Below are 19460 nucleotides of genomic sequence, written 5' to 3'. Positions count from 1 at the left end.
AGTCTTTTTCTGACATACACATACCAGGAAGCACACATAATTGTACCACTTGATGAATTTTCACATACTGAAAAAATCTGTATTACCAGCACCTAAATTGTACTAGCTCTTTAAATCATCACAACTATTCTATGTGAAGTTGTAATCTGCCTAGGAGAGGTCAGGTATAAATGGATGAGCTTGAATTTAAACCCAACTGTAAAAATCCAGAGACTATGCCATTAGGCACATTTGTAAGCATCCCCTACATTTGATCAAAGCAAATCCATATACGCATTATTCGTCAAACACTTTATATATATATTTTTGCCCCCATTCTCATGCTATTTTTGTAGCCTAAAATGTTCTCATTTCTTCTTCCTCCTTCCTTAACTCTCTGCCTCTTTCTCACTTTATCTTTTACTACTTTTTCAATAATCAGATCAAATCCTCCTACCCATTGCCTGGCATGTTTTTATAAAGTATAGGTTGCAAACAGAACCCAGGCTTTGCAGCCAAATATGTCTGGGTTCAAATTTCACCTGGACCACTCACTAACATTTATTTTAAAAGTCTCAGCATTGTCCTCTTGTGAAAAGTAGATCTAAAAATAACCATGCATTTGTTTATTTCTAAATTGAAACATATCAAGTATAAAATGCCCACCACAATGCCTGGCAGGTAATAGCCACTCATTAAAAGTCAACTTTTGCTCTTGAGTCACTCCCATGCAGCTTTGGGGTCATGTGCATGTTGAACAGTCCCAGCCCACCTTGTTCACTAGCACTTGTTAGTCTTTTCCTTTCAAGATACCTGAGGAGATGCACCATGTAGAGCAGGAGATGGAGACTTCCGTCTTTCAGGCAGAAATTGCCCAACTCATGTCTCTCATCATCAATACCTGCTACTACAAAGAGATTTTCATATGGGAGTTGATCTCTAATGCTTCTGATGCCTTGGACAAGACTTGCTTTGAGAACCTCACAGGACCTTCCAAGTTAGCCAGTGGTAAAGAGCTGAAAATTGACGTCATCTCCAACCCTCAGGAATACACCCTAATTTGGTAGACACAGGCAATGGCATGACCAAGGCCGATCTCATAAACAATTTGGGAACTATTGCCAAATCTTGTGTTAAAGTATTTATGGAGGCTCCTCAGGCTGGTGCAGACATTTCCAGGCCTGGACAATTTGGTGTTGGCTTTTATGCTGCCTACCTGGAGGCAGAAAAAGTGGTTGTGATCATAAAGCACAATGATGATGAACACTACGCCTGGGAGTCTTATACTAGGGGTTTCTTCACTGTATGTGCTGACCATGTTGATCCCATTGGCAGAGGCACCAAAATGATCCTCCACTTTAAAGAAGACCAGACAGAGTATTTGTAAGACAGGCAGGTCAAAGAAACACTCGTAGTTTACAGGCTATCCCATCACCCTTTGTTTGGAGAAGGAACGAATGAAGGAAGTCAGTGATGATAAGGCAGAAAAAAAAAAAAAAGGTGAGAAAGAAGAGGATGATAAAGATGATGAGAAAAAGCCCAAGATTGAAGATGTGGGTTCAGGTGAGGAGGATAACAAGGATAAGAAAAAGAAAACCAAGAAGATCAACAACAACAACAACAACAACAACAACAACAACAACAAAAATGCATTGATCTGGAAGAACCAAATAAGACCAAGCCCATTTGGATCAGAAAGCCTGATGACATCACCCAGGAAGAGTATGGAGAGTTCTATGAGAGCCTTGCCAGTGACTGGGAAGACTATTTGCCAGTCAAGCACATCTCTGTAGAAGGTCGGTTGGAATTCAGGGCACTGTTATTCATCGCTCATCAGGCTCTCTTTGACCTCTCTGAGAAAATAGTAGGGCTTTCTTTGACCTCTTTGAGAACAACAGAGAAAAGAAAAACATCAGCCTCTATGTCCAGCATGTGCTATGATGAGCTGACACCAGAGTATCTCAGCTTTATCTGTGGTGTGGTTGACTTTGAAGATCTGCCCCTAAACATCTCCCGAGAAGTGTTCCAGCAGAGTAGAACCCTGAAAGTCCACACAAAAACACTGTTGGGAAGTGCCATGAGCTCTTTTCTGAGCTGGCAGAAGATAAGGAATGTTGTAAGAAATTCTATGAGGAATTCTCTAAAAATCTAAAGGTTGGAATCCATGAGGACTCTATTAACTGGTGATGCCTGTCTGAGCTGCTGCACTATCACACGACCCAGTCTGGAGATGAGATGACATCTCTGTCAGAGCATGTCTCTCACATGGAGACGGGAAGTCCATCTATGACATCACTGGCAAGAGCAAAGAGCAGGTGGCCCACTTTGCTTTTGTGGAGTGAGTGAGGAAGCAGGGCTTTGAGGTAGTATATGTGACCAAACTCACTGCTGAGCACTGCATGCGGCAGCTCAATAAGTTTGGTGGAAAGAGCCTGGTCTGTTACCTAGTAGGGTCTTAAGCTACCTGAGGATGGAGAAGAAGAAAATGGAGGAGAGCAAGGCAAAGTTTGAGAACCTCTGCAAGCTCCTGAAAGAAATCTTGAATAAGAAGGTTGAGAAAGTGACAATCTCCAATAGTCTGTTTCTTCATCCTGCTGCACTGTGACTGGCACCTACAGCAAATGTGAAGTAGATTGTGAAAGCTCAGACACTTTGAGACAACTCTATGATGGGCTACGTGATGGCCAAAAAGCACCTGGAGATCAACCTTGACCAACCTTCTGTGGAGACACTGCAGCAGAAGGCTGAGGCAGACAAGGACGACGAAGCTGTCAAAGACCTGGTGGTGCTGCTGTTTGAAACTGTGGGGCTCTCTTCTGACTTCTCCCCTGAGGATTCCCAGACCTACTCCAATAGCACCTACCATGAACAACCTAGGTCTAGCTATTGATGAAGATAAAGTGGCAGCACAGGAAGCCGGTGCTGCTGTTCCTGATATAATCCTCCCTCCTCACTCAAGGGCGATGAAGATGTGTCTTGCAGGGAGGTCGACTAGGAGTTTATATTTGGAAACCTGTGCCCTCTGAATAGTGTCCCCATGGCTCCCACTGCAGCCTTGAGTGGTCCTGTCTTACCTGGCTCCCTCTGCTGATGTCTTGTGTTTATTCTCTCCTGTCCTTGTGTCTAAGGCAGGAAACAAGGGCCTCTACTCCCATTCCCTCCCTAATTTCACAACAGCATTGGATGTTGCATATTATGGGTTTTTTGTTTATTTTGTTCTGAAATTGAAGTATGCAAAATAAAGAAGATGCAGTTTTATACAAAAAATTTAAAGGGATAACTCTTATTCTTAATAAGCCTTCAGCATCTCTCTCTCCCTCCAATAACTGTTAGTCTCCATCCAATATTTGGCTCTTGTTTGTACACAGCATGGTGGATTTTCTTTTTTGTTGTCTTAGATTTTACCAACTCCTGTTATTCTAATTCAACATCATTGTGTATATTCCTTGCATTTCCAAATAGGTAGTAAGCTCCTTGCTGGCAAGGACTACAAGCTTATTTGCATTCTTCATTAAAGACATGTTCAGTAGCCACCCTATATGCATTTTTTGATTCATAAACAGTCAGATTCCAGGGCAAATCAATGGATGATAAGGTCCTACATGACAGACAAAAATGACATCTAAAAGCAACCTGCACCAAATTTAATATTTTCAATAAAATTATTTTCCCAGTTGTACTGATACATTTATAACAGAACAGGTGACATGAATTGAGCTTCTTAGCTTAATCAAATTACCTGTGTCATCATAGTTCTGGAAAGAAGAAAAATGTATAATATGATTCTGACTCACTAATTCTATTAAAAGAAAGAAGAATTTAACTTTCTGAGAAATAAAACTTCTGCTTTGAAAAATCCACAGGACTTAGTGCTGTTGTCTTTAAATTAATGATATAACCCCTTAGCTATAAGAAGCAGTTGTTGTACAGGTGTAAAAAGAAACAAGCAGCCATGTAGAGAAAAAATAACTGCATTTCTGGAACGGAAAGTAATCAGCCTGGAAATGTAAGAAATCGAGTAGGAAATGAATGAGAATCTTAACAAAGCATCAATATGCCAATTCTTGCCAATGGTTCTGTTCATTCAGGCAGGTAGTGAATGTTACAATTTGGTGGGAAAAATTCCTTTGAGATTTTTTTAAGGAGGAATAGTTTGAAAGCTGTTTGTGTCATAGTGTCAGGGTTTTTAGAAGCTGTCCTTCTGCTTATGGCTAATATTTTATGTGGCAGTGATATAAAGAAAAGATATTAAGTTATACGTATTTGAAATATTAACCACTGCTTCCAAGAAGGAATTATTCTTGCCCACTTAGCTCCTGAGCACTTGTGAACGGGCAGAGTCCAGGACATAAGGAAATGAAAATGAGAACAGAATTAGCAAGGATAAACTGACCTAACTAACAAAGCTCTTATCCAGAGACCAGAGAGGAGAGACCGCAAAAGAGACTGCGAGGAAAGGTTTGGGGACCTTGGAATGAAAGAAGGGAGAGATTTTAGAGTAGCTCACTGGGGTTTGAAAAAGGCAAGGTGAGAAGAACATTAATTGCAAAAGATCTGTATCTTTTGTATCTGTATCTGATATTCCTCTTTTGCCATTTTTGTGAGTGGCAAATGTAATAATAACCTGTACAATGGTTAATGCTGGTTTCATCAGCTGAGAACCACATTCTGCTTTAGAAAAGTTAGGAAACAAAAGAAAGCCCTCCCCTTCCTAAGAGCCCTCTATCTGCTTCTTACGGACTGCACCTTAGTATTTGGGGTAACTCAGTGTACTAGTCCATTTTCACACCGCCAATAAAGACATACCCAAGACTGGGAAGAAAAAGAGGTTTAATTGGACTTACGGTTCCATATGGCTGGGGAGGCCTCAGAATCATGGTGGGAGGTAAAAGGCACTTCTTGCATGGCAGTAGCAAAAGAAAAACGAGAGAAATGCAAAACCGGAAACCCCTGATAAAACCATCAGATCTCATGAGACTTATTCACTATCACGAGAACAGTATGGTGGAAACCACCCCCATGATTCAAATTATCTTGCACCAGGTCCTTCCCACAATCCATGGGAATTATGGGAGTACAATTCAAGATGAGATTTGGGTGAAGACACAGAGCCAAACCATACCACTTAGTATAATAACAGCAGCAGCCCCAACAGCTGCTAATAATTTTTATTGAACACTTACTGCATGCTAGTGGGAAATGAATGAGTGCTGAGCACTCACATGGATCATCTCATTTTATTCTCACAGAAATATTTTGTGCTAAGTGCCATGATTATCACCAAATTAAAAACAAAAAAAAAACAAAAAAAAACAAAGGCAACTGAGGACTAGAGTGGCTAAGTAATTTTCCAATTGCACATATACCAGTTTAGTGGTAGGGCATTGTTAGACTCCAAATCTATCACCTAAACTGCTACAAGGTTCTATACAATAAAATAGCAAATTCTGAGATGCATATGTTGGGCACTACCAGGAAAGGCAAAGGCAAGAGAATTCTAAAGGTCATGCTGTGCTGTGATATTTTAGCATATTCTCACTAATAAAGAAGGAAAGGTATTCCATTCTCAGTTGTTTTCAAACCTACATGTTAGTATTTTTGCCATAATAGGACAATTAGCTTCATTCTATTCAGCTTAACTTCTAAACTGAGAATCACAGAATGGTAGAACAAGATAGTAGTTTAGATAATATGCCTGATCCTTCCTTACAAATGAAGAAACTGAGGCCCAGAGAGATCCTATAACACTTAGTGACCAAGCCAGGACTAGAACCATGATCTTCAACTTTCTTTGGTTTTTTAAAGATAGAGTCTCGCTCTATCATCCAGGCTGTAGTGCAGTGGCACAATCTCAGCTCACTGCAACCTCCACCTCCAGAGTTCAAGCGATTCTTGTGCCTCAGTCACTGGAGTACCTGGGATTACATGCATAGGCCACCGTGCCCAGCCCATGATCTTCAACTTTGAACCTTGGGTTTGTTCCACTCTAGCACATTGATATGATGGGTAGCGTATTTCATTTTAACCCTGCTGGACGACTGTTTAATTGAAGGTACCCCTTGTCAGCCCTAGTAATCACAGAAGATTCCTAGTAACAGACTCTAGAGATTTAAATAAGTGGTTCAAATTATCACCTGACCTACAGAATGGAAGACAATATTTGCAAACCACATATCCAACCAAGGACTGGTATTTAGAATATGCTTAAAAACTGTCAAAACCCAATGTCAAAAGAACATGCAATCCCAATTTGCACACGGGCAAAAGACACAGACATTTCACCAAAGAGGATATATAGATTCTGAGTAGCACATGAAAAGATATTCAACATAATTGGCCATCATAGAAATTCAAATTAAAACCACAATGAGATATAATTACACAGCTATCAGAACGGTTAAAATAATAGTGAGAACAACAAAGACTTCCGAGGATTAGGAGGAACCGAATCACTGATAAATTGCTGATAGGCATGTAAAATGGTCCAGGCACTGTGGAAAACAGTTTGGCAGTCTCTTAAGAAACTAAACATGCAAGTCCCATATGACCCAGCAATTGCACCCTTGGGCATTTATCCTAGAGAAATGAAAACTTATGTGTACTAAAATTCCTGTATGTGAATGTTTATAGCAGCTTTCTTCATAATAGTTAAGAACTGGAAACAATCCAGATGTCCTTCAGTGGAGAATGGGTAAATAAATAATAGTGTATATGCAGTGAAATTCTAGGAATGAAGTATTGATACATAAAGCAACCAGGCTGAATTTCCAGAGAATTATGTTGAGTGAAAAAAAAGCCAATCCCCAGTGTTTATACATTGTATTATTTTATGTATATAACAGACTTGATGTGAAAAAAATTGATAGAGGGAAAACAAGTTAGTATTTGCCAGGAGTTAAAAAGAGGATGGGCATGGGAGGGAAATGCTGTGTCTATAAAAGCGCACATGAAAAATCCTATTTTAGTTACCTCCTCTGCACCCCATTAGTAAGAGGGATATGGGAATTGCCCAACACTGGACTAATGAGATTGACAGCAGTTTACTAGTCACATATACTCACAGCCAGGGAGAGGAGGACACCGTGCATGCAGAATCGCATAGGAGCATGTGCACCCTGGAACGGAGTGAACACCCAGCAGCTGTTGGAGTCAGGCTTTGTACCACCAAGACGATGGAGTGATGACCCTTAGTTCCCATGGGAGGATGCGGTTGCGTTATTTGAATAAGTTTGCTGTCTTGCAGGAAGCTGAAACATTCCACTTAGGAATAAGCAGAAATTGCGCATGGTCCCCATGATAAGGAGGGCCATTTGGTCAGGGGGCTTTATCCACAGGAGGAGAGTAGGGAGGAGAGCTTGTGGCTAGGCCACTTGAATTCCTCCTGGTTTTCTCCAGGCACATACAACAGTGGGCCTTAATTTTAGGCTCTTTACCACAAATCCCATAGTAAAGGAAATATTCTGTATGTTGACTGCATCAGTGGAAATAACCTTGCTGTGATAGGATACTATAGATTTGCAAGACATTACCACTGGAGGAAATTGGGCAGGACAAACAGTCAGGAGTAGTATAGTGGATTAGAAGAGAAAGAGACTTTGCCATCACTTGGTCTTATTTCAGAAATAGAAATCAGTTCTGAAACATTAGTAGGACAGCTTCCAGAACACTTGCAAATCTCAAAAGATTATTACAAAAATTAACAATTATTCTTTTTATGCATTTTTCACCTTCTATTGTCCATTAGCTTTTGTACATAAATCAAGAGGTGCAAAAGAGGTAAAAGAGATGCCAAAGCCTGGCAGAGACACAACAAAAAAAGAGAATTTTAGACCAATATCCCTGATGAACATCGATGCAAAAATCCTCAATAAAATACTGGCAAACCGGATTCAGCAACACATCAAAAAGCTTATCCACCATGATCAAGTGGGCTTCATCCCTGGGATGCAAGGCTGGTTCAACATTCGCAAATCAATAAACATAATCCAGCATATAAACAGAACCAAAGACAAGAACCACATCATTATCTCAATAGATGCAGAAAAGGCTTTTGACAAAATTCAACAGCCCTTCATGCTAAAAACGCTCAATAAATTCGGTATTGATGGAACGTACCTCAAAATAATAAGAGCTATTTATGACAAACCCACAGCCAATATCATACTGAATGGGCAAAAACTGGAAAAATTCCCTTTGAAAACTGGCACAAGACAGGGATGCCCTCTCTCACCATTCCTATTCAACATAGTGTTGGAAGTTCTGGCTAGGGCAATCAGGCAAGAGAAAGAAATCAAGGGGATTCAGTTAGGAAAAGAAGAAGTCAAATTGTCCGTGTTTGCAGATGACATGATTGTATATTTAGAAAACCCCATGGTCTCAGCCCAAAATCTCCTTAAGCTGATAAGCAACTTCAGCAAAGTCTCAGGATACAAAATTAATGTGCAAAAATCACAAGCATTCTTATACACCAGTAACAGACAAACAGAGAGCCAAATCAGGAATGAACTTCCATTCACAATTGCTTCAAAGAGAATAAAATACCTAGGAATCCAACTTACAAGGGATGTAAAGGACCTCTTCAAGGAGAACTACAAACCACTGCTCAGTGAAATCAAAGAGGACACAAACAAATGGAAGAACATACCATGCTCATGGATAGGAAGAATCAATATCGTGAAAATGGCCATACTGCCCAAGGTAATTTATAGATTCAATGCCATTCCCATCAAGCTACCAATGAGCTTCTTCACAGAATTGGAAAAAACTGCTTTAAAGTTCATATGGAACCAAAAAAGAGCCCGCATCTCCAAGACAATCCTAAGTCAAAAGAACAAAGCTGGAGGCATCACGCTACCTGACTTCAAACTATACTACAAGGCTACAGTAACCAAAACAGCATGGTACTGGTACCAAAACAGAGACATAGACCAATGGAACAGAACAGAGTCCTCAGAAATAATACCACACATCTACAGCCATCTGATCTTTGACAAACCTGAGAGAAACAAGAAATGGGGAAAGGATTCCCTATTTAATAAATGGTGCTGGGAAAATTGGCTAGCCATAAGTAGAAAGCTGAAACTGGATCCTTTCCTTACTCCTTATACGAAAATTAATTCAAGATGGATTAGAGACTTAAATGTTAGACCTAATACCATAAAAATCCTAGAGGAAAACCTAGGTAGTACCATTCAGGACATAGGCATGGGCAAAGACTTCATGTCTAAAACACCAAAAGCAACAGCAGCAAAAGCCAAAATTGACAAATGGGATCTCATTAAACTAAAGAGCTTCTGCACAGCAAAAGAAACTACCATCAGAGTGAACAGGCAACCTACAGAATGGGAGAAAATTTTTGCAATCTACTCATCTGACAAAGGGCTAATATCCAGAACCTACAAAGAACTCAAACAAATTTACAAGAAAAAAACAAACAACCCCATCCAAAAGTGGGCAAAGGATATGAACAGACATTTCTCAAAAGAAGACATTCATACAGCCAACAGACACATGAAAAAATGCTCATCATCACTGGCCATCAGAGAAATGCAAATCAAAACCACAATGAGATACCATCTCACACCAGTTAGAATGGCGATCATTCAAAAGTCAGGAAACAACAGGTGCTGGAGAGGATGTGGAGAAATAGGAACACTTTTACACTGTTGGTGGGATTGTAAACTAGTTCAACCATTATGGAAAACAGTATGGCGATTCCTCAAGGACCTAGAACTAGATGTACCATATGACCCAGCCATCCCATTACTGGGTAGATACCCAAAGGATTATAAATTATGCTGCTATAAAGACACATGCACACGTATGTTTATCGCAGCACTATTCACAATAGCAAAGACTTGGAATCAACCCAAATGTCCATCAGTGACAGATTGGATTAAGAAAATGTGGCACATATACACCATGGAATACTATGCAGCCATAAAAAAGGATGAGTTTGTGTCCTTTGTAGGGACATGGATGCAGCTGGAAACCATCATTCTTAGCAAACTATCACAAGAACAGAAAACCAAACACCGCATGTTCTCACTCATAGGTGGGAACTGAACAATGAGATCACTTGGACTCGGGAAGGGGAACATCACACACCGGGGCCTATCATGGGGAGTGGGGAGGGGGGAGGGATTGCATTGGGAGTTATACCTGATGTAAATGACGAGTTGATGGGTGCAGCACACCAACATGGCACAAGTATACATATGTAACAAACCTGCACGTTATGCACATGTACCCTACAACTTAAAGTATAATAATAATAAATAAATTTAAAAAAAAAAAGAAAGAGATGGTACTCTTTCCTGAGGTAGGTCTGGTTTGGCAGTTTCTAAACATATGAATGCATCAGAGAAACTATAAGATAATGTAATCCAGTGTGGTTCTCGCTAGTACAATACAAAAGTGCTCAGTGAGGGCTGAGAGAGTTTAGGATTTGGTGTACCTATCTAGCAGGGAAAAGCAGTGCACAGTCATCATAATAGAATTGTGCAGAGAGAAAGGAAAAAGAATAGATTTTGAGGTATAAATAGATGCCACAAAATGTACAAAAATAAGTATGTTCAGGGACAACAATTAACCAAGTTCAAAAAGAAGTTTCTTTGTTAAGTATAGTTCAGTGGCTAAAACGTCAGATTATAGAATTGAACTGCCTGGCTTCAAATACGGATATTTCCTCTTCACCAACTATTTAACTTTGGACAAGCTATATAACTTTTCGAAGGCTCATTTCCTTATCCACAAGAAGGAATAAAAACAGTACTAATAGCCCTTTTTCAAAAAAAATAAATGTAGAGACAGGCTCTTGCTCTGTTGCTCAGGCTGGAGTACAGTGGCACAATCGTAGCTCACTGCAGCCTTGAACTCCTGGGCTCAATTCATCCCTTCGCCTCAGCCTCCAGAGTAGCTGGGACTACAGGCACGTGTCACCATGCCTGGCTAATTTTTTTAAATGTTTTTATAGAGATAGGGTCTTTCTATGTTGCTCAGGCTGGTTTTAAACTCCTGGCCTCAAGTAATCCTCCCGCCTTGGCTTCCCAAAGTGTTGAGATTACAGGCGTGAGCTACCTCTCTGGCCTAATACTCATTTTTTATAGGATGGTTGTAATGTTCCAAAGTGAAAATGGGTACAGAGTTTTCCTCACAGTGCCTAACATATAATTTGTCCTCGATAATCACTAACAACAATATACAAGGTGCATAGGTATGATTGTACCAGACAATCAGGCATTTAAAATGTCAGGATCAGAAATCTCAATTTGATGGGCCCAGGCAATGATGAAGAGCCATGGAACATTTTTCAAAAGGGTTTACAATTCATTGGATAAAATATAAAGACTGAAACATTTGTTGGTACACTAGAACTCTTCCCAATTGTTGCTTTTCACAATCACTCCACAACATAGTCATTATTTTCTCTTCCTCACAGATAAGGAAACTGAGGCTCAAAGGCAGTGAGTTGCTCAAGTTTGTACACAGAGAAAGGCAAGCACCAGTATTCTAGCTCCTTGCCCACAGGTCTTTTATATCACTCATGGCTTTCATTATAGATGGATATCCATTTATCATCTATAACCACAGATTGTTGTTGACGGATGGCTACTCCTGAAACAAGCTTCCCATCAGCACAGGGAATGAAGAGTGCACATTTGAAAAAGTAAGCAAATAGCGTAAGTGAAAGGTCATTATTTTATTTATTATTTTTTTGAGACAAGAGTCTCACTCTGTCGGCCAGGCAGGAGTGCAGTGGCACAATCTCAGCTCACTGCAACCTCTGTCTCCTGGGCTCAAGCAATTCTCCTGCCTCAGTCTCCCAAGTAGCTGGGATTACAGGTGTGTGCCACCTCACCTGGGTAGTTTTTGTATTTTTAGTAGAGACAGGGTTTCACCATGTTGGCCAGGCTGGTCTCAAACTCCTGACCTCAGGTAATCCACCCTTCTCAGTCTCCCAAAGTGCTGGGATTACAGGCATTAGCCAACATGCTCGGCAGAAAGGTCATTATTACATATAATGAAAGTAATCATTTAGGATCATTAATCTTGTGGAATAAATGATAGAAGGAAGAGAGGTTGAAGTTGGTTGACCATGATATCACAATGAGCCAAGAATATTAGAAGAACCTCTTCCTTGGTGTTATTGGTTATTGAAACAGACAGAAAGAACAACTGGAAACATTTGAAGGAAGAACCTATACAAAAATCTATGTATATTTCAAGGCAAATGTTCTCAATCTCAGAACAGTGACTTCCACACTTTGATATTTTGTATACTGATTAAATTACCTCTTCCCAAATGTTCCCCCCAAAATTAAAAACCACCTTCAATGTAATTATGAGGAGCCAAAGATCCTTAAGTCACTATCCAATTATAATGATTAGTATGAAATGCTACTATTATCTCCCCATGTGGACAAAGGTCCTAGCCACATGCAATCTTTTGAGAGGTTCTTCGTCTAATTTTCTTTCTCCCAAACCACACATTTTCTAGGAGAATGGTAATTATATTGTAAACATTTGGCTTTGGCATTATTGCTAACAGCATTACAATTCTCTAACAATAAACCTGAAATTTTCCATGAAATACAAACACAATCGGCTGTCAAAGCCCTTTTTAGTTCACAAAGACTTAGAAAAAAGAATTCTTGGATTTTTCTTAAAAATACACAAAAAGAAATGACATTTTAATAGTTCTTTTCCTTGTTTCAATGTTTTAATGAATCTTGTCTATAATTTCCAACTCTGAATATTACTGACTGAGCAATCACATTCTTCTCATATGTTAACATGCAGGTGAATTTGACAATTAGAAATTTATTTATTTGACAATTAGAAACATGATTAACTATAAATTCAAGGCTTGGCTTTGATTTCTAAAGAAATGAGCTACACTAAGTTTTAGAATAATGTAGCGATAGTGAAGGAAAATAAAAACAATGTGATAAGGTGTAAAACTGACTAGAAAACAATTTAAGTCCAAAGAGCTAATTCAGTTCACCAATAATCATAGAACTAATTTCTAACTTTGGCAAAACTTACTTTTAAAATTTCACGGATATATAGGCAAAAACTGTGGTCAGCACTTCAGAACCGAAAGATTTAGTCACTCTGATGAGATAGTAGAATTTCCGTATATGTAACGGAACCCAAATTAATTTGGGAATGTTTAGAGTGTTTTTACCCACTCCACAGAGAGTTTCTCGATTGGCACAACTGTCTTCTCTCTTCCTTCCTCTTCCTAACGAGCAGATATTCCATCCCATTATTTTGTAAAGAAGCTACGCCAAGTTATAGGATACAGGAATAGATGGAGAAGTAGGGGAGAGGAGACCTAGAAAGGACTGGATGCTATAGGGATGGGAAAAGATCTGAAAATTTTGTGGACAGGGAAACTTTGTAGCACATGTGAGGGAACTGGGTAGAAAAGATAACAAAATGCTACTATTTCCACCGAAAATGTTGCTAGATCTCCTTTTTGTAGGGTTGCCAGGTGCAAAAACATTTACAGGATTCACAGTTAAATTTCAAGTAAACAACAAATAATTTTTTAGGATAAACACGTACCAAAGATCATTGGATCATTCCATACATTTTATGTTCCTTTTCTTTCTGTTTCTTTTCAAATATTTTGGCTAAATCTAGCAGCCCTGTCTGACATTTTTGATTAATGGATGGGTTCTTTTAAAATTTGACATGGTCTTCTCTGAGATAGGACGAGGCAGACACAGCTTTTAATGGGCCTCATTTTGAACAATAAGCATAAGGCCAATGTCTTGGGAAATTCCTGAAGTTGGGTAAAACCTGGCTCTTGAATATCTTAAATTTGCTGTGACAGATCGTTGGTATCCAAAGGTCTGAGTGTTTAAGCATGAGCAAACTAACAATAATAATAATTTAATAAAAGTTCAAAACTTCATAAAATGTAATAATATAATCTGTTGCAATAAACTTATTTTTGTTTCCCAGGGGTTCATCCCATAATTAAAGCAATTATGGAAAGAAACAGATGTATATAGTAAGGTCAGCTTTACTATAATTATTCACTCTCTATATTTAGCTGGAATTTTTTTAAAAAAACAAAGTTCATTTCCACAGCAGAACAGAGAAGGATTGTTCAATTGCAATTTTACTTACATATTTTAAAAATTAAATTTTGAGAAATTGTATGCACGGAGCTGTGATTTAGCTTTCTTTATGAGTTCGCCAAAGAGCGATAGAACTGTCCATGAAATATGGGGCATCACTGCATTCAAAAGGTGCTATAATTAATCACAATAAGTTTTCTTAACAGTTTAGGAAAATATAGAATATCCATACTATAAGCTCTCAGCCTCAGCCATCTGTATTTTACTGTTCTAGTAGATTAAACAGGTTTCATTAGAAATAAAAGTTGAAGGGTCTTTTGTTTCTTTTTTCTTTTTAGCTTTTCTAATGGATTTCTCTTCTACCCTTAGATGTTGGTACTTATTCCTATATTCTGCCTACAAATCTTGGACAGCCCTTCACTGAACTTCAGATAAGGCTCCAAGTGCCTTTCCTGTCTGACAAGGCTGCTTGTCATATGAGCCCTGCTACCCTCTGAGATCAACCCTTGCTCCCTTTTAGTTCAGGAACATTGAACATGGTGATCTTTCTGGGTAGAAAGCAAACCCTTCCCAACTTCTGCAACCCTATCAAACTAACTCCTACTTATTCTCCCTGTCTCTGCTTAGAAGACACTTCTTCTGAGAAGCCATGCTTAACCAAGATGGACCAGGTGAACCTATAATTAGCTCCAATCTTGACCTTACATGAGACACAACAATTACTAAAATCAATTGTAAATGTTCATTTGTTCATATGTCCCACTAGGGAGAAAGTTCCTTTAGGACAGAATCTTATTTATAACATTATCTCTAGTAACTTAACACAGTCTTCACATAGAACGAGTCCTCAATAACTATTGTTGAATGAATGAGTAAATAAATGATGTTTGTGCTGCTAGGAATGTAATTTGCTCCAGCAGATTTTCCAATGGCAAACTGGTTGCATCAGCAATGCAAACACAGCCATTCCAACTAAAAACCATTGAATATTGCTACTATTAGCAAAAAATCAGTGGAATTCAGGCATCAATGTTTTGTCTGCTTTTGGTACAATCTGTTCCTTTGAAAAATACCCATAGAAATGTGGTTTACTTCAGATGCAGCCAACTGTGCTCCTCTCCTGTGTCACGAATTACAGCTGTGAAGCTATATTAGTTTCTATCATCAATGAATAGAGTAATGCCACCATCTATTAAATCCCCCACCTTGGGAAGTCATGCGAATGGCTCAGACATCTATGCAAACTATCAATCAATGAATGGTTCAGTTCATTTTTAATTTTGAGTCACACTGCAACTGAGGCTGTGGCCACAAAGTCAATATTTGACTATTGGAAGCTTAAATTGTTATCCAGGATGATGATAACTGTTCAATTGGTCAATTGCCCAGAAGATAATCCCATTGGCTGCACTAATAACAGACATAATTAGTTATATTTAAAAAATATTTTTAGTATTTTGAAGGCTGGTTCAAATAGTCCAATTAAAATCTGCTCATTGGCTGAGCAATCAACCTGCCAGTATCAGCCATGAGTCACTATCGAGACTCAGATGATGGTGAGTGAGTTAAGATGAAAAATTTGATAACTGATATATGTTTCTACATTTGATTGTATGTCCTTTAAATGGAGGAAGACTAGAATAGAATAGGAAATAAGAAGATCCTGATATTTGCCTGAGTCTGATTTTGCGGAAAACAAAACATAAAATCAAATAAATAAATAAATTCATACTTATTTAAAAACAAAAAGGGTGTTTTCCTCTCCATCCAATTATTAATAACTTAATATGGCAGGATAAGCTCAACTATTATATATATTGATTCAAAATAGCCTAAAAGTAAGGTGTTCTCCTATATTGTTCTAGTTTAGTGATAGGCATCATAATATATAACCTTTATTCATGGAGAGCTTAGACAATATGGAGCAGTTTCAGCAATTTTCATAATTTACTATCATTGTTGGGATGAGATGCAATAGCAGTGATGATCTTATATTATTGTTTCTTGAGTGATCTGGGATATATAACCCAACTGAGTTTACATACCAGCTAACTACCTTTAAACTACCTAGGGAATTGAGGTAGCTATATTTCTGAATATTTGTACCAAAGAAGATCAAACTATCAGATTTGATATAGGCTTTCCACTTACCTATTTTGTTCTGAGCACTACCCATTTGAAAGCTCTGTGGTGTTATTTTAAAGCCTGTTATGATAAGCTTATTAGACACTGATGGAATATATTCAGCCACATGTAGTGGGAAAAAAAATTACCTAGGCTTCACCTGGGCTATTTTCTTGAGCTTTATAAAAGAAATACCAAATAGTTAATGCTGCCTTGGTATTTAGTATCTTAGTCCGGGGAACCTTGGAAACAATCCATCCCATATACGTCAAGCATGCCATAAACAAGCTTCAGTTAAGGACAGACTGCATCTATGAAAGTGTTTCCATAAGATCATGGTACCATATTTTTAGCGTACCATTTATATGTTTAGATATAAGATACACACATACCATTGTGTCACAATTGCCTGCAGTATCCGGGACAGTCACCTGCAGTGCAGGTTTGCTGCCTAGGAGCAATAGGTTGTACCATATAGCCAAGGTGTGTAGTGGCCCACATTATACAGGTTTCTGTCACTCTATGATGTTCACACAACAAAGGCATCATCCTATCAATGCATTTCTCAGAATATAGCCCTGTTGAAAAGCGAAACATGACTGTATCTTCAGTTGATTTATATTTTCTGATTACATAAGGATGTCTGTTAAGAAATGCCAAAAGATAATTATAAGTAAGCTCAATTAATTCATAAATGTGGCCTCTGAGTCTTCCAAATTCTCAGCCATTTTGCTTTCAGGAAACCTGTACTGAGTCACAGTGTCATTTTTTAAAAAAAAACATTTTAACTGTCTTAGAGTCTGACAGATGTATAACAGAAAGCATTTGAAAGGGAAATGTTTTACTTAAGTAAGTTACAATGCTAAAAACACTGTCAAAACAGTACAAAATACTTCACTTCAAATCATTAGCACTTTAAAAACACACCTAGAATGCATAACTCCCCAAATCATCAACTAATCTTCATTTCGGAATTGTTACTAATTGATAAGGACGTGGCATTCTTTTGGAGTGAAAAAATCCAAAAGAAAATAACCAAAAACTAACTAGGGATGATCCCTCTAGCACCTGCTTTTATTGCTAGTGCAACACTGACCTAAGGTATTTGGGATGGGAACTTCTCCTGGATATACATGTTGGAGAACAGCCCTGTATCCTCAAGGACTCCAATTTGGAAATCTTACTCCTTAACTTCTTTAACTTCCATGATTTTTCATTGAAGCAAAGCAATCAAATACCTACAAATGTCTCCAAATGGCTAGGGGACCTCCTTACTTGACTTTGAGTATCATTTGTGTTCAGAAGCCTCCATTATTATCATTTATAGACTTCAGGATTAGAGACTTACAGTCACCCCTTTCTTTCTAAAATGTGGAAATAATCTAAATGTATCCCAGACTACTTTATTTTAAAATGTAGCCCTTTCAACCCAACCCAGCCCAGCTCTCTTTCTTGCTAGATTTAATTTTCTCCATAGCAGAAAGCACCATCAGACCTATGAAGTATTTCATTCATTTATCTATCTCTACTAACTAGGATGTAAGCTCACATAATGAAGGGGTTTTGTCCATTTTTTGTTCATTGCTGTACCCCTAGAAACTCATTAAGTATGCAGGCCTAACAAATACCTGTTGAATAGAAATGAGTCACTATATACACATACAATAATAAACTACTATTTAATCAAGGCAGTCAAGTGGAAATCAAATCTAGACTTGGGGAAGGAGAGATTTAATTCAAAAAAGCTACTGAAATATGAGGAAATGAGAAGAGGGGTCACTGCATTTGAGAGATCACTCTGATCCAAAGATCGGCAGATGTCTCAAAGATCAGGCAAAAAAAGGTTTTTGCTTTGTCGGAAAGAGTAAACAAGATTAGAAAGAACTGAGTGTGGGAAAGGGAGTGAGCAGGTGTCATCTTTGCAAGGTTGGTCAGAGAGTCTTTTTCCCTGAGGTCAACCCATTCTTCACAGGACTGTTAAGAAGGTGCTGTTCTGCATTCTAATGGTGGCTCAGGATGAGTCAATGTCCCAGGGCCTATGGGAGTGAGAAGCCTGATTACAGTTTGGTCAAGTCAAGCTAATAGGTATTTTGTCCAGATTGTCCAATGGAGGTCGAACATTTCAGCTAATCATTGATGAGATAATGAATGAGGATTTGCAGAGTCTGTGTTTGACTTCGACCTAACTAAACAAGGTGAGGGAGCATCTGCAGATCTTATAAAAGTAATATGAAAGGTCATATGTGATTTTTTGCAGTAAGTCATTTCCCCTAACATAAAAAGATGGTGGGATTTCTTGACTGCTGCTATTTTCCAGGAGCATAGGACTAGGATAAAGTTTAACATTTTCAAGTGGTTTAGTTCTATACTACCACCAATGAAGAAAGAAAAAAGTTCCAAGTAAAAAATGTAATCAAACAAGAAATGAAACATATAGAAACTGTGTTGTACATCCCATATATCAAGTATATTGTGTTATATATTTTTTCTCATTCCAGCTCTGTCACTTAGTAGAAGTTGCCTCATTCACATATTTACCAAGATACTAAACACGAAGACAACAACATGGAAATGTGTGCAATTTTGCCGGCTATTCCTTTCTGTGAGCACCTGCCCCAAATGAATGGGAGATGGGAATATATTCTTCCCAAGTTTCATGGTACTAATTGCAATTCTCCTATTTTTTATATACAAGGAAATTCATGCACAAACCAGCTACTTTTATGTGGTGTCTCCATCTTAGTAAATGACAAGTTGACAGGTTCAGTTGCTTTGGCCCCCAGTCTGAGGCCATCCTTACTCCTCCTGTTTTGTCCACACTACATATTGAATCTACCCACAAATCCCATCTCTTCTACCTTTAAAACACATGTGGAATCTGACCACTTTTTACCATTCACTCCCCTACCTGGTCTGAGGACATCAGTTGTGTTTTTCTAATTGCCTCCTTCATGCCTGCATGATCCTTCAGCAGAGCTTCTGTCTCCCTGCTCCTTCTGCCTAGAATGTCCTCTCCCCATCACAGCTCTCTCCCGAATCTTTGGTTCTTGCCTCTGATGTCACCCATCAGAGAAGTCTTCACTGATCATCCCATGTACCTATGTAAAATAACAACCTCCTTATCCCTTAGCATTCCCTTCCTCTGCTTTATTTTTCGCTATAGCACTACCTACTTGGATTCATTCATTCTTTCTCTCTCATTCTATTACCAATTGTTTTCATTGCTATATCTCCAGCACCTAAAACAGCATCTGATACAGACAA

The 19460-nt window shown here is 38.5% G+C and overlaps 1 pseudogene; it reads left to right on the top strand.

Moving 5' to 3' along the window:
• Positions 1-794: 794 nt before the first annotated feature.
• LOC103227912 (heat shock protein HSP 90-beta-like) lies at positions 795-3072 on the top strand (annotated as a pseudogene).
• The last annotated feature ends 16388 nt before the right edge of the window (positions 3073-19460 follow it).

Source organism: Chlorocebus sabaeus, chromosome 22 (assembly GCF_047675955.1).
Source record: "Chlorocebus sabaeus isolate Y175 chromosome 22, mChlSab1.0.hap1, whole genome shotgun sequence".
Classification (NCBI taxonomy): Eukaryota; Metazoa; Chordata; class Mammalia; order Primates; family Cercopithecidae; genus Chlorocebus; species Chlorocebus sabaeus.
This window is presented reverse-complemented; position numbering and strand designations above follow the sequence as displayed.